The sequence below is a fragment of the Hermetia illucens genome, chromosome 5 (genome assembly GCF_905115235.1).
Source record: "Hermetia illucens chromosome 5, iHerIll2.2.curated.20191125, whole genome shotgun sequence".
Taxonomy (NCBI): domain Eukaryota; kingdom Metazoa; phylum Arthropoda; class Insecta; order Diptera; family Stratiomyidae; genus Hermetia; species Hermetia illucens.
This window is the reverse complement of record NC_051853.1, coordinates 99,042,911-99,057,544: the sequence shown is the minus strand read 5'-3', so window position 1 is coordinate 99,057,544 and position 14,634 is coordinate 99,042,911. Positions and strand designations below refer to the sequence as shown.

The window sequence follows — 14,634 nt, the reverse complement described above, 5'->3', positions numbered from 1 at the left end:
AGCTACTATAACTTTGTTACTAATAATATGATTTTAATCGAACTTGGAAATAATATACTTCATATTATATTTTATACTACTACCAACTTTTATAACTCTGGGATAAACTTAAGGGGGGTTTTACTCAATTTTTTTTACTCAACAGATATTGAACCGATTTTAATAAGGTATTGTTTTGCAAACAAAACCTTAAAAAGATCTTGAGGATATTGGGTGCTGCTGCTGAGAAAATAAATTCGTGGAGGAAAGAACGAAAATAATACTCATCATTACAAAGTGTTATAAGAGGGATAAGCTTTTATTAATATTAGGAACGATATCGCTCCCTTTAATCATGTCCATATTAGTGAGTTTGTTCCTGTAATATACTCGCTATATTGTATGGCCCAGAAGAAGACGACCCGAGCTAAAGAGATATGTGGAAAGCCTGGGCAGAGGAAGGGAAGAATAGAGATCCGAAATTGTTTCATTAGCCCGGAATAAAATAACGAAATAACAGACCAATAATGTTTAACTTCTAATATGACGCATTTGAAGTTCACTATCATCAATACAGTGCTTTCCAGATCAAATTATTTACGTAAATGGCTATTTAAACAAGTTGGAATAAGCTGATGCTTCGGATATAAAGGTTTTATCTTTATCTTATTGAGAAACTTTCTGTGTACATTTTTCTATTCATATATGACGAGAAACAAAAATATTGCTTCATATTTAAGATAGATATTATGTTCACCATAAACAAACAAACATTGCCTATTACCGAATAGTGTACATATGCATACATGCACCTATATAAATTAATCGTACGCATATTTTCGGTTTACTTCGTGCCCAATAGCATACATATGTACACACACACTACGCATATTAAATAGTTTAAGTTACAAATATATCTATCTGAATTAGGCCTAAAAACAAATTCCATTTACACTACATATAAATATACATAAATATGTCCGTCTCGAGTTATTAACATTGATATATATTGATATTGAGGGAGGGACCTGCGACCAAAGATTGTTAACTTGGACCATTATAGCGGCCTTCGGTGTCCTGTGCCACCTTTCGCGGATCCCATTGGACTGTGGGTGGTAAACGGTTGTCTGGTGGCGTATAAAATCATTTTTTTATTTTTAACAAATAGGTGACAATAATATATAGACTGGGAAAATGAACAAAAAAAACAATCTTTTAAATTAACAAAAATAACTTAAATCTAATACTAACTGGGCGCTCACAAAATTTTTGAATAACCATTCATAAACAGAGACGAGAACCAGTAAGAAACAAAAATCTAATTTTAATAAGTTGCCGGGAAATGGTCAAACAACCCGACTGAATTCTCTTGGCCTTAGTGGCAAATAAAGAAATATACTATAATAAAAAAAAAATAAAGAAATAACTAAGAAATAATAATAAATATTTAATGGCTTCAAATTATACTTCTAACTTAAATTATTGTTCTAAAAACTATCATAATTAAAACCATTTACTTTTCGCTTTATATATTTTTTTTTACAATAACAGGACGTAGGAAGAAAAAGTAATAACAATAGTTGTAATATTAACAGACAAAGAATAATAACATATGTATGTATAATGTACAACTGGAGGCAAAAACAGCACCCGTTTATTATGTACATATTTACACCAAGAAACAAATGACAGAACTGAGCACGGCCCCCGCTAACCGGCATCCCGCAGTCACCAGTACCAGGATTTTTCTTTTTCATCTCACTAAATACCAAGTCTCTAGCTCTGGAATATCTCCAGTCGAATTCCGGAGCCCCCACAGTCAAGTTCGGGGGGTATTCTATCCTTTGGCCCGCCTATGTATATGGTACATAAGCGGATCACCGGCAGAATCAAGAATTAGACCATTCCTGTCAAGATACACCAACGCTTGAGGAGGAATGAAGCCTGTCGTGAGAGTTTTCTCGAAATACCCATCATTTGGGTAGAACGGCTGCGAAACCCAAGGGTTCTCGCCATGTAAAACAGATCGCACTATATGATTCCGAATCAATCTGATGATAACTGTGTCAATTCTCGATACAGCAGCAGCTGAATACATCATCTCATTAGTTACATAATGTTCATAGTTTGAGGAAGCAGTCCTATTAAGCCCCGCTCAGGCACCCAAACATTTCCTTTCAAACATCCTTGTTTGAAGCAGATAGGACACCCGTACGTGAGCACTGGTCTAACCAAAGTAAGATAGCAAATAATTTTAACCTTCCGGCTAAGATGTGGAGCATAAAAGAGTCTTCGAAGAAACATGAATGCCCTGCGAGCGCTTTCTAGCCCGACTTTAACATGTTCGTTAAATTGGAGATCTCTCCAATTCCTTTTCAAGTTGCTACTAGCACACGCCAAGGAATTTCGAAACAGAATCGATTCACACTTTTGCGCATTGATTTTCATCCACCAACTGTTCGTGAAGAACTTAATAGCGTTGAACATCTTTTGAGGTTCAACTTGGACCTCAGTTACCTTCTTGTAGGCTATCAGATCGTCAGCAAAGGCAACCAACGACCTTTTAGGAGATTTATTCAACTCGACCGAGTTGAGTAATTCACCGGCAAATACTGCGAAAAGTGTAGGCGCAGTCATTGTCCCTTGCTGTAATCCATTCAGAACATGAAATTCTCTACTAGTAGTGAGATTTCCGTCCGGAATGACAAAACACTTGCCATACAGCATACTACAGATCATCGCTACGAGATGGCTGGGAAACTCGTTCTTCAGGAGCCTGAAAATCAGTTCATCCAACCAGACGGTATCAAAGGCCTTCTCCATGTCTATAAGGCAAGCGCCTACGCACTCACCATTGGTAATCCGCCAGCAAATATCAGACGTTACCTTCGTTATTGTTTGTATTGTCGAATGTCCAGATCAAAATCCGAATTGCGCATTTGTCAATAATTTCTTCTTCTTTATAAGCCCATTCAAGGCTTTGAATACGAAAACCTCAAACACCTTTCTGATATTAGGCAACAAACTGATTGGGCGGTAGCTCTTAGCACTTGATGAAGCCTTCCCTCTCTTTAAGATCGGGAACACTCTTCCATTGCCCTAAAAATTAGGAATTGTTCAAAATTATCGAACAAGATGCAGTCATTACGAATGGCAATGTCTGGTAAATGCCTGAGAACCACGTTGGGAATGCCATCCATACCGGATGATCTCTTATTGTTTACCCTTCTAAATATGGTGGTTAATTCCCCACATGAGACAAAGTAATCAGGCAGATTATCGCTGTGGTGCCGTTCACGCTATATTTGAAATTGTGGACATCTCGTTCTACAATTTGCGAAAGTCCCGTTGGTTCTAAGTCCGTTCTGGGTCGATGCACCGATTCAAAGTACTCCCCTATAAGTTCGAATTTCAGAGCATCATCCATTATAATATAATTGCCTTGCGCATCAGCAGTTACACTATTCGTGTCTATACCTGAGTCAATAAGGTGTTCTATCTCGAAACTTAATCTTAGGGACGACTTGTTCAATTGTCTCCAGCGTCAAGTTCTCCAGCTTGAGAAGATGCTGAAGAATTTCCTCGTTCCTCAAGTTCCTGTCACCTGGCGGGTGGGCATTCCTCTTGATATCCCCAAGTAAATTTCTCTTGGAATTTCTTCCAATCTGTTTGTTTAAAGTTCAGCCTGTGGATGCCACTGTCCATCGGCAGAAGGCGAACTCTTCGTCCATCAAACAGAACCTGTACTCTCTGACCCATATAATTCGCATTTATACTCTATCTGGTATTGCTCTATCCAGGAGTACCCCTCTGGGATTGTTTGTGGCGTTGAGTCACGAGGTATGCTTAGCACTCAAGTCACCAGCTATAATATACTAATTATGCAGCCTGTTCAGTTCGAGTATCGTAACCAGAGAATGGAATTTCTCCTTGAACTTGGCTCGATTGTTTCCCACTGCATAGACTGACAGAATGTTTAAATTTCCTCCTCTAGGCAGTGAAAACAGAATACAAGAGTCAAGCGACGACGGCTTTACGGTTTCTTACCAGGGCAGAGACAAATCGTCAGACACTGCCTCACCTATGCCCTGGGAGCAGCGTGACCGTAGCGGCTCGCAGATGTTGCGTGCTCCTTTATATAATTCGTAGAACACGACATGCCTACGAATTATATTGAGCGCAAATCCGCCTTATTGACCAGAGCTTGGCCAGAGCTGAAATATTCGTTTTGAGAATGATGGGGTCCTAAGTTCCCATCAACTTAATGCTGGACCGGACCAAATGGGGGGCTGCTCCCAGGGCAGAGGTGAGGCAGCGTCTGACGATTTGCCTCTGCCCTGGTAAGAAACCGTAAAGCCGTCGTCGCTTGACTTTTTTTAAAAAGTTTGGATGCAAGCCCTAAGCGAGGGGTCCGTGGACCAGGAAAGAGGGAGTAAGTTGCTCCCCATTTGGTCCGGTCCAGCATTAAGTTGATGCGGACTTAGGACCCCATCATTCTCAAAACGAAGAATACAAGAGACTTCGATACATTCAAAGGTTTCAAATTCAGGCCTATTAATATACCTGAAACGATAATGGCGACCTAAAAGTATACCGGTACCACGACCAACACAATTTCGTCTATCATTCAAAACCCTTGAATGTTATCGAATGCCTCCGGCTGAGGTGGGTTTCTGAAATCAAGACAATGTCAGGCTGCCATTAATTAGCTCCGCTCTTCTGTGGATTCCTACGATGGAATTCACATTAAAAGCGATGATCCGGACACCATACAGTGGTACCGCTGTGACTGCAGACCTAGCAGTCGGCATATTGTTTGTGCAAATATTCTGTTATACCGTTTGTTTTTGGATTGTGTTCCTGTAGCGTATGTTGCATGTTTTCACACATGGTTAATATTTTATTGAAGATGGTGTTCATAACACCACTTGCATCTTGAAGGGGCTTCTTAGCTCCGCCTTGTCGGACTACTTCTGCAAACGGGATCCCCGGGACAACTGCTGCCGAAGGGGCGGTACCGTTCAACACCGCTGACACCTTTGTCCTTTGGACCGATCTTGGTGTCTGCTGCCTTGTGACCTTAACATTGTGGTATGCAGGACATCCACGGTCCGAAGCTGGATGCCATCCGCTTCCGCAGTTGTCACAGAAGGGTTTTTCCTTACCCTCTGCTTCAGTCAGCGAATATTCGGCTGCGGTATGGCCTTTCCTGCACTTCACACATCACAAGATCATTTCAAAGCTCACTGCCGAGTGGCCAAAGCGCTGGCATCTTCGGCACTGGACTATTTCACCCCTCAGCAGGGGCTGAAAACGAATCGCCTGGTAATTCAGCGACCTGATGTTGATCAGATCGCTTCCCCGGCTCTCCAGGCTTATCTGCACGAGGAAGTGCAGCTGAATTCGTTTTTCCAAAATGGATCTCCTCGTACTAAAGCGTGACACTGAGAGGAACTTCACCTGAGTTCCCGTCTCCTGGAACACTTTGAGCACCCCATCGGGCACTTTCTTCGCATCCAAACCTTTTAGAAGGAAGGTTTGCACCTTCTCTTCCTTTGGGTGTATGGAAGTGATGAGCCACTTGCTCGAGGACCTCCCGTGCTTTCTTGTAATCCGCTATTTTTCACATTTGATTTGGACTCTATCGGCCCCCGTCTTTTTAATAATAAAATTCGAGAGCGCCCCGCTCCCATTAAGTAGAGTGGCTAAATCTCTACCACCTAATTTATGTACATTAATGGGGGCACCCTTCCTCACTTTTCTTTATTTCGGGTGCTACTTGTGGCCGCGGTCGGACCATTTTTTAAATTTTCAGTCCAACATTTTTTCTTCCTTTTTGTTTTTTTTTTGTATTTTTTTTTTTGAAACATCGACAAAAACTCACCGAGTTTTGCCCCTCAGAGCCACCATTGCCGCACTTGTCACTACTGCAACTAGCCTAATTAGCGCTCTCTTCTGGGACATTTTCATCACCACCGTTGCAATTGTCTTTCGTACCGTCAGTTTTATGGTTTTCTATATCCTCTATACGGGCAGATTCGCTGCCGAAAACTTGTTCGCCCTCAAGGCAGTCTAGCTCCTCCATGGCTGCAGTAGTATTCGAAGAAAGCTTCACTTTTTTCCTGGCTACCTTTGGAGACGACGGGCCCGCCGCCACAGCCATTAGCTGCTTCGTAAGTTTTCAATTTTTCTTTATCAATAATGACATTTGGTTTTTGAGATCTTTGCCAGCTCGCCGTTTCTTCTTTCAAGATGAGCTACCTTTACTTTGGGTCTTTTGAGGTCTGGATCCTCCTCGTTCCGGACTCCACGACTGATACGAGTGCCCCTAGGCTTTATGGTGGGGGGCCGATCTAGTCCACCACCCGTCGGTGGGTCACCGCTTATTCCCGTCAACAGGACACAAGTCAAAAATACGAATTTTTTGACAAAATTTTTCGGTGAAAGAATAACTTAAATAACAAATCAAAAGTAAGCTAGTTTAAATTAAGTTTTAAATTATATTGTATTAATTATGTAATTATGTAATATAAATATCTTTTTATATTATTGAGAAAATTAAATTTAATTTAAATTTTAAATCTTTTTATTAATAATATTAATTTGAAGATACGTCCGTTCTCTACAAATGTCAGCATACTAATCCGGTGGCGTTTAAACCGAGAAGTTTGCCCAACTCTGAGAATAGGGAGGACTCAAATTGTCGGTGATTATAATTGTCGGTGATTACCGGCACAGCAAAGCGTGGAATCTATTCTCAACAGAGGGCCTCTGATCGATGATTGTGAGGCAATACTTGAAACCGTGCGAGTCTCGCAAAGGACCAATAATGTCGAGGTGGATTGTGGCGCTTGGTGGAGCGAGGGCAGACTCCTACCCTTTGTAAGGTTTTGTGTTTACACAAGAACACACAAGCTATAAGAATCGAATCGGTGTCTGTCTGTCCGTCTGTCTGTCTGTCACACCCGATTTATTCGGAAATGCCAAACCGATTGTCTCGAAAATTGGTAAGAGCATGTGCAACATTTTTTTTCATAAAATGTAGCCATGTGGGATATCAAATGAAAGGGCTGAATTATTACTTTTCGAAACTGGTCCCATATTTGATATCGGGAGTGAGGGTTCAAAATACGACCACCAAAAAATGTAACAGGTCTCGTTCTCAGAACCTATCCAACCGAAAAATCTGAAAAAAATCACAGTAGTGCATTTCTACGAAATCTAGGCCTCAAAATACATCCGATTCCGATATCGCCATAAATAAAGTTAATAAAAGTATATTTTCACATTTTAGAAATTTACCTGGGATTGCCCTTTCCATCCCAGAAGTACAAAATTTGGCTCGGTTATAAGGGATAACATAATGCACAATCTGGGCAAGTTTAAAAAAATCCAACTATTATTAACAAAGTTATGGGGGGTGAAACTTTGCCGTTTTTTGTGAATTTCCAGCAACGTGTATGACGTCATCATCCCATATCAATTTGGCGATATCACAATGAAGTAAGTTCATATGAATGAGGTCGCAACAAATTACTAGTTAGGGTTTTGTTTTGCTAATGAAGTTTGCGGGTAGTGTCTAATTCAGATAGATATATTTTTACACAAAACTAACTGTATTTAATATGCGTACTATAATATATATGTTCATATGTATGCTTTTGGGCACGAAGTAAATCGGAAATTTGGGTACGATCAATTTATATAGTTGCTTATATTCTACAGTATTCGGAAATAGGCAGTTTGTTTGTTTGCGATAAGTAACCGATTCGCTGTACGAATGCCTTGATGCGCTAGATCATGAACGGCGTGAAAAACTTTCTTTTGAAAATTGGCCTGAATATATGTAAGGCCATGGTCCCTTGTCTTGAGGTCTCGCAGTATATACTGGATGTTGAGCCGAAGATAGAAAACTCCCTGAATGTGTATTTGGAGTTGGTCCTCAAAGTCTGAAGAACTGCATCATCCGCCTCGGCAATTGCCGGAAAATCGACGCGAGACAAAGCGTTAGCAACAAGGTTATCTGTTCCACACACGTGTGTAACGTCGGAAGTGAACTGGCTGATAAAGCTCTAGTACAGAAGTTTGCGAGGAGCCGCTTTGTCGGGATTTTGTTTTAAAGCAAAAGTTATTGCCCATGAATAATGCGAACGGCATGCCTTCAAGGGAATGTAGGAAGTATTTAATTGCAAGGTACGCGGCTAGTAACTCACTATCATAAGTGCTGTAGCTGCGTCGAGCAGGATTGAGCTGTTTGGAGAAAAAGCTCAACGGCTGCCAGATTTGATTCACTTTCTGGTGAAGAGTAGCACCTACCGCAATGTCTGAGGCATCGACGAATACGACCAGTGGCCGACTAGGCCGACGAATACGACTAGTGGTGCACCTTGCAGAAGGAATGCGACAAGTCTAGCACCCACCAGCTACTGTTTGATGGTCTCAAACCCCTGAACAACATCTGGAAACCACACAACCAGACGGGAGACTATGGTTTTCGGCCCAGACAAGAAAGCGTTATGGATCGATTGACGATGGGCAAGAAACGACGATAGAATTTTAACACGCCCACGAACCTTCTCAGATCCTTAACAGCTTTTGGAAGCGGGAAGCACAAAATCGCTTGTACCTTGATTGGGGTGCTCTGAGGTGGCGGAGAGGAAGGCGGGGCGGCAACCCTGTCGGCTGAACCAAAACCAAGTGGCCGAGGAAAACCTCCACGTGGTGGCACCGGGAAACGCTGTATCGCATTGGGTTGCTGGCCGCGATGCAGTAGGCGAATGCTCCAATGTTTAATCAGGGCGATCAGACCCGAGTCTGCACGGGGACTCATCTGAAGTGGCTTCGGTCACGAAACTTTACCAGGGGTATACTGGTACCATGGGAACCGGGGTAGCCCCTGGACTCATATACTTCGGGAGAATTCCTGTCGTATATGAGTACAGCTCGGTTGTTGTCCCCTTGTGGGAGTTTCATGGGGGCTGTTGGTGATGCTCAAGCGAGAAGATACCTTCGGGCCTCGGCGTGGTGTTGCGTTTCAACATGGGTGCCGTACTCCTTAGTTCGGCAGAGATTTAGGTAGGTCTTGCATCCACCAGTATGAATGCTAAGCCATGCACTTGCATAAACTGGTACCGTTGTTGCTTGTCACAACGGGGCTCTGATTGTGGTCCCAAAATCAATCCGTGTCTTAAGAAGACTGTAGGATTAAGTCTCCACGACAGATACCTACGTTAAAACCCAAAGACCTAACTGTACCTTGATTGGGACCGGTTCGATGCCTTCATTCATCTGATAGCAAAAATGATCTCGAGCAACTTGTTCAAAAATGGAATGATCGCCTCATGCAACACGGTCTCAGATTGAATCTAAACAAAACTGAATTTTTAACAAACAATCCCCATGAAACAGGCCCAATCACTGTCAGCGGCAGTGATCTGCCCAGAACTGAGCGATTTAAATACCTCGGATCAACGCTATCAGCCAATGGAGAACTGCGTTATGAAATTGCTTCACGTATTAACGCAACCGTTAATGGACCAACTCTGATTTCTAGCTTATCATTCATAGAAACATAAACTCCTGCATGGTCCCCATGAACGGAGTGTTCTTCTACAAATGTGCCACTTACCGCCTATTGAGCCTGAATTCGTCCCTTGAGAAGTTAAGGCATTGTCGCTGTTGTGCGCTATGTCTGGCTCCACTATAGCCCTGATACTTCCCTTTAGATAAATAGTTTGATTGCCTTAGCTTTGAAATCAGCATACACAACATTTCCTCGTATTTTTTACTTAGCAACCGACCCAGCCTATTTTCGCTTTATCAGCTGCTAGCAGTTTCAGCATTGTTTTGTTCGGCTAACTAATGCTTGCCGTTTGCGTACCTCCATACGCTTTCCTGAGCCCTCTGATACCAGATTTTTGCAAACCGAGTTGACTGAATTTTTTTTTATGTCCTCGTGGATATGTTTCGTCGTCGTGACTTCATCGTAGTCTTTATATCGTACGACAATCTCCTTTTCTTGGTCTACTTCCCCTAAAGACTTCTTTTCTTTGCAGAGGAAGTTTTCAGCGTCTTGTCACAGTTCAACATAAAATCTCCTTTCGGGGAACGGATTTGACTTATATATCGTATCACCTTTCTTAGAGGTAATAACCGATTCGGTTGCACTCACCTTTCAGATGTCGTCTTTTTCTTAGCACTGAGTTTTATTCATGCTTTCACGGGCCCCTTTTTAGTTCCTTACCATCCTAGTATTCATTGTTTTCGTAATTTTAATTATTTTGTTACGCTTTCTCTTTACGGGTTAGAAGTCCTTTTGCCTTTCAGTGTCTTACAAGGATCCAAAATAATCATCCGCTCTTTTTGTAATCCTCTTTTTGTCCATTTGAGAACCGTGAAATTTCTTAATGATATTCTTCAACCTTTGTTTCATTCAGAAGCGGCGCTGGTTCATTTTGATTATTAGCGCTATTTGGCTCGATCCGAGAGGGATTCGTCTCCTGGCGCATTATTTGAAATCGTGGAAAACAAATTGTTGCGTATGTTCGATCATCTACCGTTAATGCGCGAGAAAAATTCCGCTCATTACCTCTGGTGTTAGTGCCGTGTATGTGACGCAGTGCAACGGTGTGCGGTCACGTGGTTGCGAGTGCGTGGCTGCCAGCACGTGGCATTCCACAGCTGTACATGGCTCGTCACACGGGATGGGGAAACAACACGAAAAAAACGTTTCTAGGCGCCATGAAGACATCGATACACCAATACATGAACCACAAGGGTCACGGGCCAGTTAAATACCTTGTCCCTATCTCTCGAATAAACAACGACATTCCGTGCCTCCTAGACACCTGATTTGCTCGTTTATGTTTACGTTTGCTGCGTTTATTTTTTTTTTTTTGGCATCAGCCTGATCTGTGTGGAATAGAATGCATTGAATAGCCGTGGAAACAGCTGAACAGACGAGGAGCATAGCCTCTGACTACTCAGACCTTAGTAGCCCATTGTACTTGACTCTCCCGTCTAAAGAAATATCTCAGATACATTTATATATCGCAACATTTGCATTAGTGGATGTCATTCCACCTGCTGCAGCTGGAGCATATCAGCACCAAAGATCTGAGGTCTGTTGCGCTCATATTTGGGGCATTCACATAAGAATTGCTCGCTGGATTCCTCTTTCTCATTACACATATTACACACCATATCATCTTAAATAATTCCTATTTTGAATATATATATGTCCAGCACGTTAATCATGGCCAGTCAAAACGCTGCCCTGTGGCTTAGGACTTAAGAATACACTGGAAACCTTCCCTACTTGTAGTTAAATGCGACTAGAAGGGCTAGAAAAAAATGTTGAAGCTTTGTTGCTACCGAAACGTTAACAACACCTTGGATAGGGACTCACCTCACGACAACGAACTTTGGCTATCGAAAACGGCCCATGGTTGATATCTGGAATGTGCGCACCATCCTCGGCAACGGTAACGAGGGTCTCCAGGATGCTCGCTTTCTCCAACTCGAACGGGAATTCCAACGATACAAAGTGTACATTTCGGACCTAAACGAAGCAAAATTCTGGGACTCTCTCCTTACCACACTAATGGCAATGGGCTTTTTTGTACTATGGAAAGTCGAGGGGTAGCAGACGTGAATCTGGTGTCGGGTTGTTTCTGAAGGCTACCGTAAGACGCGCTCTCTTGACCTGGCAACCGTTTTCTGATAGAATTCTGACTGTAAAATTCCGGTTCATATATATATAGTGAAGAAGTATGCTTTCTTTGAGCAAATACACGTAGGTTAGGCGAGGCTTCTCAGATGATGATCTGAATGCCAAGGTGGGCTACGACAACTCTTTGCGCCGACATGTGATGGAAAAACGTTTGCTTTAATCTCAAAACAACTTATTTGTCGGTTTTTGATGTAATATAAGATGGACATTATGGTATACAGTATTCTGTGTTGTGTTTATGACACTTCACCACAACTACCTTTTATTGATTTCAAGATGGCTTCGCGTGTATATTGAGTGAATTGGGCGTGATCTACGTAGGAGGGGCATTCCGAAGAAGCTAGTAACAGGGTGACATATGATGGCACTTAATGTTACGTACTACACAGAGGTATAATCTCAGCGGATTTTGAGGTCTAAAGCAAAGCCCTCCAAGGTTGCACCTTATCACGGATATTATTTTCTGGCCGGGGTTGATGGACGGGTTCAATGGAAGATGTCATATTCCCTGAAACACCTCGACTATGCTGATAACATCTGTTCGTTCTCTCATCGGCAAATGACTCTGGATTTGGAAACGGAGGCAGGTAGAGTTGGATTGCAGGTGAACACCAAGAAAACCAAGGTGCTCAATCTGACGAGTCATAGTACTCTCCCTATTTACATTAATGAGCAGAGCATCGAAGGCGTCGATCAATTGATATATCTAGAAAGCCTGGTTTCCGCTGGCGGTGGCAACAAACGAGGTTTTACCCGACGCATTAAAAGCACTAGATCCGCTTTCGCTGACCTGTCTAAAATCTGCAAAATGTAGTAATCTCAACACCAAGACCAAATTGAGATTGTTCTGTGCTAGCATTCTTTCTGTGTTTCTATATAAGTGAAAGTGATTTCCGCTGCTACTCAAAGGCTCCGAGCCTTCATCGTATCACTGGGGTAGGCTGGCCTGACACTATTACATACGAAGAAATTTGTCGGCCCACTGATTTGGCACCTGCACGTAATGAAAAGCCTTACGTGGCTGGTAGATTGGTCACAGAATAAGGGGGGTGATATTAGCATTATTCGGTAGGCCAGGCAGTCGGATCCACTTTCCCAAAGTGGTCGGTATGTAGGTTGCGCCAAAGGGCACTTCGCTTAGAATGGTGGAGAAAAAGTTTGGTCGCTTCGGGACGTCATAGAGTGAACTAAAGCCCATTTCAGGTAAATGCTAACAAGGGTGCGTAGGTGCAGTTGACGCGTTAAAGGGTAACGGATTAAAGAATGGCAACCATATGAATATAGAATGCCCGCAATACTTCTGAAAGCCTTCTTGATTTTCTACACGATAAAATTTGCAGTGTGCTTGCTAATTCCGACAAGCAAATTTTGATATGTCCAGCAACATTTATAATTATGGGATACTTGTTCCGAGTGTTTTGAAGGCAACCGTAGTTAATGGGAAAATTAAATCTTCTTTGCATTGCATTTCACCTTCCACCACACTAACCAGGAACATAGAGTAGTTCTATCGTATTGGATCCAGAAATTGAGAGATCACTTCAACTGGCCTTCAATCATCTAAGCTGCTGCTCATATCCCTTAGCCTTAAACAACCGTTGCAGTTGGCGTAGGGGGAGAAACCACTTCTCATTTTGACTTGAGAAGTAGACTTTTGCTCCACAACGTTGTTCTATTTTTGAGCCATTGGCAAAGAATTATATTTATATTTCACCACCCTTCCAGCTTTCTCTAAGTTTCAGCAGAATTCTAATCTTGTATCAAACAGAATTGGATTCAGTTTTTCCAATAACTCTTCTAATGGTCTATGTCCCTCATTTAAAGTGGTTCTCCATAGGTTTACATATGTATAGCGAACTTCTACACTCTGGACTGGATAAACAAGAATTTCGTGTTAATAAAAGAGGATAATAAAGGATTGGTTTTTGGTGAAAAAAAATACTGTTGAAGCCAAGACTTAGCTTGATAAACATGATTCGGACTTTTCCCTTTGCTAAGTTTAACCGAGGACAATGCACGCAGTGAAAGCCCCAAGAAGGCAGTTACCGGCAAAAAAGTGTATAAACAGGACTCTGTGTGTGTCCTTCCAATTTCTTCCACCGTTCTCTTCAGACCTGGCCCAAAGAGACGTTTCCCTGTTCTCAAATCGCAAGAAAATGTTCGCTGGAAAGAAATTGGGCGCTTCTATGTTCACCTACGAACTGTTCAAGCCACCTGGTATCTGGATACCTATAGTAGTATAGTAGTAGTATCTTTAAGCTCTGCATCAACTATTCGTGTGCTTATACTATTATTATAATACATGAACATATACATAGAGTATACTTGAAAAAACAAACAGATCTTTTAAACATCTGATGTATCACCTTATAAACGTATTTACCTTAGTAAATAAAAAGCTTCTTTTACAGTAAATAACCAAGAATTTAGAAACGACTAACCTCATGGCTAATGTTCATGAACTTATAGAGTAGAAAAAAGCTAATCTTCACTTTGCAAATCATCTGTACTTTGCAATTACGTTAATATTATGTTTACTCCAAAGCTTCAACACTTTCAGATAATATAGCAAGACAGGTTTCATTCAAAGTTTGAAGTTGCAAGGGGTTGTACATACATATATGCAGGAGTGCCGTTTTGATAATAGTCACTCGCGCTCTAAGATTAAGTAGTTATCAATTCGACCTCAACGTTCTCAAAGATATCGCACATCAATTGTGAGTTTTAGTAGTTTTCGAAACACTTGTTGTAGCTTGATATTCATTGGTGTTATCTTTATGACGCAAATGCTATATGTACGTAATATTTTGGTGGAATGTGAGTCAGAAAATCAAATCAAAAATGTCCAAAGGAAGTTTCGATAAATGTGACAGTGATTATAATTTAGAAGCAACTTTTATGCAGATTAGGAAGAGGCCCACTCT

The 14,634-nt window shown here is 41.7% G+C and overlaps 1 protein-coding gene across 1 annotated transcript in view; it reads left to right on the top strand.

The window, feature by feature from the left end:
- Positions 1 to 14,317: 14,317 nt before the first annotated feature.
- LOC119656823 overlaps positions 14,318 to 14,634 on the top strand; it is a 46,483-nt gene continuing 46,166 nt past the window's right edge. The window contains exon 1 of the mRNA XM_038063464.1: positions 14,318 to 14,427. The gene's annotated coding sequence lies outside the window, so the exon portion shown is untranslated. The remainder of the gene's footprint in view (positions 14,428 to 14,634) is intronic.